Below are 6,381 nucleotides of genomic sequence, written 5' to 3' on the forward strand. Positions count from 1 at the left end.
AAGAAACTTAAAGAAAGAATATGCTGAATCTGATCGCATAGATGGATGTCTATCGCGTAGTTTGAAGATCGGATTCTTGAGCTACTTCTTAGGAGTTATGATATATTGCTTAGGAATGGATAGCAACAAAGTTTTCATGTGTTTTTGCACTGTAAGGATAGTTTTTCCGCAAAGTTTTAAAATAAAAGGAAAATTTTGATTTTATTTATTTTAAAAATATCCTTACAATGGCATTTGTGGAAATTTTTGTTGCTTATAAGATTCCATTAATATCAAGAGTGGAAGTATGAAATTGATTCTTTCATTTGTGGTGATGTCTAAATTTACCAAATAAGGAAAGATTTTCATCACCCAAGTTTCAATTGGACCGGAACTTGGAATCATGCAAGTTGTATAGCATGATGAATGAGAACTTTCAAGTATTGGAAAAATTAAGACTAATTACTCGTTCACATGGAAGTTTGAGTCAAGTAAAGGACTAAGGGATCGAGTACACATTCTTGTGCACTGATTAAGTCCACCACAAAAGATTGATAAGACTATTTGTCATAGTTTACTAAAGCTCAGTAAATATGGTTATACTTACAAGCTTAAGTGTAATTCTGAGACATTGGAAAAGGTTCCAATGTAAGTCAGAGCGAATAAGAAGAATCAAATTAGGCAGAAGGATAAAAGTTTCTCAAATCTGAAAAGATGGGAGAGTACTTTAGTATCAGTTCTCTGATCATCTTAATGATTAAGAAACCATAGCACAATTAGTTCTCTAAGGAAATCTTAGTGCATTCTTATGACTAAGAAGAGGAACTTGAATTGTTGAAGTGGTTAAATCAAGAAGATGAGTCATACTTCGTTCCAATACAAGTCTTAGAGTCATACTCCAAGATTGTAACTTGAGTGACATGTCTCAAAGAAGGTTTAAAACACTTGTCAAATGTAAGAGTAAAAGTTTTCTACTCTTGTACATTTGAAATTGGTAAGTTATGATGTTTTGGATAAAACAAAGACCAACTTAGGCCAATTGTGTGAAGTGTTTGTCTTGATTAGAATCCACACTATCTCTTAGATGTTTGACAAGGGAGTCTTATATGTCAAGAGGACAGTGGGAGTCTTAAAGGTCTTGAAAGTCTCAAGAACTAATCAAGAAGAGAACCTGAAGTTCTTCACCAGCACACGACTTGAGGTTTATAACCTATCGTGTTGACATATTCTATGCCCATTCCAGTTAAAGTTGGCTTCGCATATGAGTTCTTAGAGTTCTCAATGTGTTGCACAACAACTTGGAAGCAATGGCAGGCCCTTGAGTTGCCAGGTGGCAAGAAGTTAAGATTGAGTTCAATCCATATGAGTGTGGATTTGTCATTATCCTTGTCTTGTGTCTTTGGTTTTGACAATTCACATGGATAAGAACACATACACCATTAAATCTAAGTGTCATAAGGTTTCTCTTCGATTCATGAAAATGATGGTGAGGAAACACTTTCACTAAGTAGATTTTAGCTAGATAGCAACTGTGATATTTGCATTCTCAAAGTCGTTAGTGGAGCGTGTGTGGTTTACCGGCACACTAACCTGGACTTGTGAGAAGTGGCAAAAAGGTCTAACCATCATGATTACGGGATCCCTCTTCATAATTGTTTAGACACACAAGTGTGCTATCTAAGGGAAGGTGTATGATTTTGATAAAGTTTTATCAAAACAATCTAGTATCAGAAATCTGAACTTTGGTAAGAAAGTCAGTTGATTTCTGGGTACATGTCAAAGCTAGTGGGAGCATAAGTGTTATGTTAATAATCATCATGTTAGTGGGAGCATGATAATTATGATAAAGGTTGCAAGTTAGCAATGTTAATTATAGAAAACAAAAGGTTTCAATTGGGAAAGAGTTGTTTTGCTATAATTAAGGGAGAGGAAATTATACTTCATCTCAAATCTATAAGCTTAGATCATGAGGTTTTAATCATTTAGTCAAGGATATATATATATGAATCCATTATTTGTGTTCTAAATTCGATTATGATTACGGCATCCCTTTTCATAATCTGAATTATGAGAACTTGGCAAATTGAAATGGAAATGTTATAGCAAAAGACTGGTTTAGTCTTTATGTGAGACATCATTAATCGTGTCCCATATGCTTCGGATATAGGATCGATTACATGTGCTATATTCATCCTTTCTAAAATTTTCCAAATGCCTGGGGCATTAAGAAGGGAAACAGTTTAGAACTGGATATGACTAAAAGGATTAAACAATTGTCGAGAACAATCTAAGGTTTACCAAAGATTGGTTGCTCAAGGACAGTTGGAAGTATAGTGATAATTCTGGAAGGACCATATTGACATAGTCTATAAGGAGGCAACTCTTGTTCAGAAGTGATAGTTAAAAATGGAATCTGGAAATGTTTGAAAGTTAGAATTTTCAATCTGTTTAAGATTAGGAAACTTAATGCAAGAAGGATGTTTCCAAGGAGCTGATCTCCTTTGGAATACTCTATAATGATTGTTGTCAAGTCCTTCTGACTTTGTGCATAATCATTACAAGAGGATCAATGCATATAAGTTTAGAATCTAACAGATTTCAGTAAATGGCATGAATTTGGAATTCTTGCATTTGCAGTAAGGATTTTGGAGTGTGAAAAGAGAATCATTGAAGTTATGTTCAATTGATCTAGTTCACAAAGTAAATATCATAGACAAACATAGTATGCATACTTGGTGTATGGCATGACTAGTGTTTAGAAAACATAGTGTACATGCTTGGAGCATGGGACAACTATTGTTTTAAATTCAAGAATAAAGTTGATAGCTAAAACAGTATACAATGAATAATGTGTAATCATATGGTGATAAATAAAAGGTGTTTTATTTATGTTCATATGTTTTGATACCATATTGGATTCAATTATTATTGTGTTTCACTTTGCATGTTTTGACTTCCCGAATAAACCTGGTTATTCTTCCGGAATGACTAAGTTATTCAAACCATCCACAGTCGGTCATATGTTGGAAGTAGATATGAATTAAGACTGTCATGGGTTGGCTTGTAGAGGTCTAAGGTGTTGGACAAAGAGCTACAACACTCATGAGTGCTCATAAGTTCTGAGTATTGGATTCAACCCGCGTTCATTGGAATCACTTCATGGATTTTATCACGAGTGATCATGAGACGATAATATCTTATATTCTTCAAACCTAGATATATGAGTTGTTATTATGAGTTGATAGTACATTGATTGCACGAAAACGCATTTGGTAACTCGGTGCTATAAAACGTGCATTTGTGTATGATTCAACAAGTAGTAGAACAAGCCATATGAGTCAAAGTTTATCCATTCCTTTTACCTTCGGGATAAAAGCGATATCTGTGGGCCCCTCGATTATTTGATGATGACAAATGGAAGTGCTCGGCCGGGCCAGGACATATTTGATTTGTTCAATTAGTCAGTCATCATATATCGGAAATCGGGAAACAACAAATGGACAGAGAGAATGATTATAATCCATGTCTCAGTCCATATGATATCTAGAATGGAGGAATATATGATCCCTTATCTAATGGACAAGTCATTGACAAAGTTCGGAGTTCATCGACAAGGTCAGACTTCGACAGAAGCTTTTGAGAGCTACGATTGCCAGTTGGTTCCTGAAGTCATACGCAATAATAGTTTTAGACTTATCCAAGTGGGAGACTGTTGGATTAATGTCTAAGTCCATAACTATAATTAGTAAGACTTGACCCGACCCGGCATGGTCCATTTGGGTTGCATGGCATCATGCACTTGGATAGACTATAATGAGAGAAATAAGACACTTATGGTTATTAATATATTATAAGTTCTAGTATAATAATAATAAGAATAATAAGATTATTTAATTAGTATTGATCAAGAATTAATCTAGGATTAATTAAGTGATCAAAAGAAGACTAATTAAATATATGGGTTGATTGTGTAAATCATCCATACTTGTATAGTGGGCTAATGCTCCATGGATAATCAAGTTGGGCTAAAACCCATAGGATGGTCCATGGATGCTTCATGGTGTATTTGAACCCATGGATCCAAGGAAATGGAAATTCATGACAATTAGGGTTTACCCTAATTGTAACACTATATAAAGATCTTATTCTTGACAAAATCGGCGACTAGTATCATCTAGAGAGGGCTAGCCGATTTCATGAAGTGTAGAATTCTCTCAAGTTATTCCAAGTGTATTTGGTGTTGTGTGAACCATTTGAGGTGTCACACTTGGGCACTAGGCACTCAAGCTTCATGAAGACTTTCTACATCAAAGAGGTATGTATTCTATCTTGTTACACTCATTGTTTTGTATGCTAGATTAGGATAATACCTTGGAAATTCTTATTTGCATGTATAATAGAGAAAACATAGATCCAGGGTATTTAGGGTTGCATGTACACTTAGGAGAGTTAGAATGCTCAAAACCAAACAGGGTGATGGGAATCTTTCCTTACATAGAAAATTTTGACACTACCATAAATAACATAACTAAGAATCGCATCCATTTATAGAAATACACAAACAACAATTTTTCACAATGATTTCATTGCAAGGATATATATAAATAAGACAAATCAAAACGAAATATTTTATCCATCAAAGCAGCGGAAAACATGTCCTTACAATGAAAAATCAACTGAAAAACTATGTAATCAAATATTCCTAACAACTCTATCATAACTTTGTAAGCTCAAAATCTGATCTTCGAATCCATGCGATCGTGATCCATTTCTTCGTGATCAGACTCATCTTGCTCTTACATCAAGCTTCCTCTCTTTTCAATGATCCTACAAAACATTCAAATGCAATCTTATCACATTATGTATTAAGAATCAATGAATAGGAACTTAATGGAGTTAGATAGTGGATTTTACCCGAAGTAGAGCCATACGTCTTGACTCTCCCATCTCTTAGATCTCTCAGGTAGATTTGGCAGCTTCGTCTCCAATGCCCCTTCTCTTGGAAATGAAAGCAAATTGACTCTTTTGGAATAGCACATGGAACTACTTCAGACTTTGCCTTTTTCTTATGATCAAACTTTTCGACCATGGCATGGCTTTCGTTGCCATTGCCTATTTCCATAGAGGTCTGGAAGGCAGATCCACCAATCAACTTTGCTTTTCCAGTGCAGCAAATCATCGCTGATTCAGCAGCAATAAGCAAATAGGTGAGATCGATGAGGGTCACATCGTGGTCTATCATATAGTACTCTCTTACGAACTCACTATATGAGTCAGGAAAAGACTGAAGAACCTAGTCAACAGCCAGCTCCTCACAGACAACGACTCCTAACATTCTTAACCTATCAATGTGTGACTTCATCTCTAACGCATGTACACACACTGACTTTCCTTCTTCGTGTTTACTTGCCAAAAGTGCTTGAGTGAGTTTGAACTTTTCAATCCTTTGAACTTCTGGGTTAGGGAGAACAATAGGAGGAGGTGGAGGAAGTGAATCATGATCTCGTGTTCCTCGATCGAATCGTGGAATATCATCTTCATGTGGAAAGCTTGTTCCACGGGATTTGGGAAGACCATAGTTGTCATACTTTGACATCTACAAAATGGGAGAAAAAAAATTCAAGTTAGTTGATTGAGTCCTCAATAAATCACCCAAATGAGATATTAAGGCTAGGACCCAACACAATATTCCACAATTTGGGAGAGGGATGTCGTAACCCAAATTGTAGAACATTTGATGGTAAGTGAATGACGATTCACTAATTTTCCACCATGAAAAATGAAAATGAGATTAAGTTTTAAATGTATTGAAAACTCCTAGATCCTTTTAGATTCATTGAACCTTTCAATGGCATGTTTAAATCTCGATATGCCCCTCGATTTGTGACTAGGGTGCCGAGGATCACAAAACAAGGTGTGAATAACCATGCAAACTTACATGGTGCCCCCAATGTTACAGTTACCTATTTGATGTGCCGGTTAACCACACACGCTCCACCGAACTATAACAAACATTGAGTCACCCTTTGCTACCTTTGCTTGGAACCATTTACTGTGCCGGTTAACCACACACGCTCCACTAACGTCTTCGCAAGGGTACAAAGTGTAATTTCATGGAATTGCATCAATTCACTTTTGCCTAAAGTAACTAAGATTGAGAATTTTGTAAAAAACATTTAGTTACTTTATACTTCATTATACTTTTAATGGAAAGGGTTTGCCCTATCCTACTCGTTCGGCTAGTGACCCTCCTCCAATCAAGGAAGCGGTGGGTGAGAGTGGACACCCATTAAACGGCCATTTTATAGGCCATAACCTTATACCCCCCTTATAGATCGGCTTCGTGAATGAGGCCTACTAATGGTAAGACTAGCAGTTTAAGTTATACATATAAAATATTAG

Source organism: Lactuca serriola, chromosome 9, assembly GCF_051521515.1.
Source record: "Lactuca serriola cultivar US96UC23 chromosome 9, Lser_US96UC23_V15, whole genome shotgun sequence".
In the NCBI taxonomy this organism is placed as follows: Eukaryota; Viridiplantae; Streptophyta; class Magnoliopsida; order Asterales; family Asteraceae; genus Lactuca; species Lactuca serriola.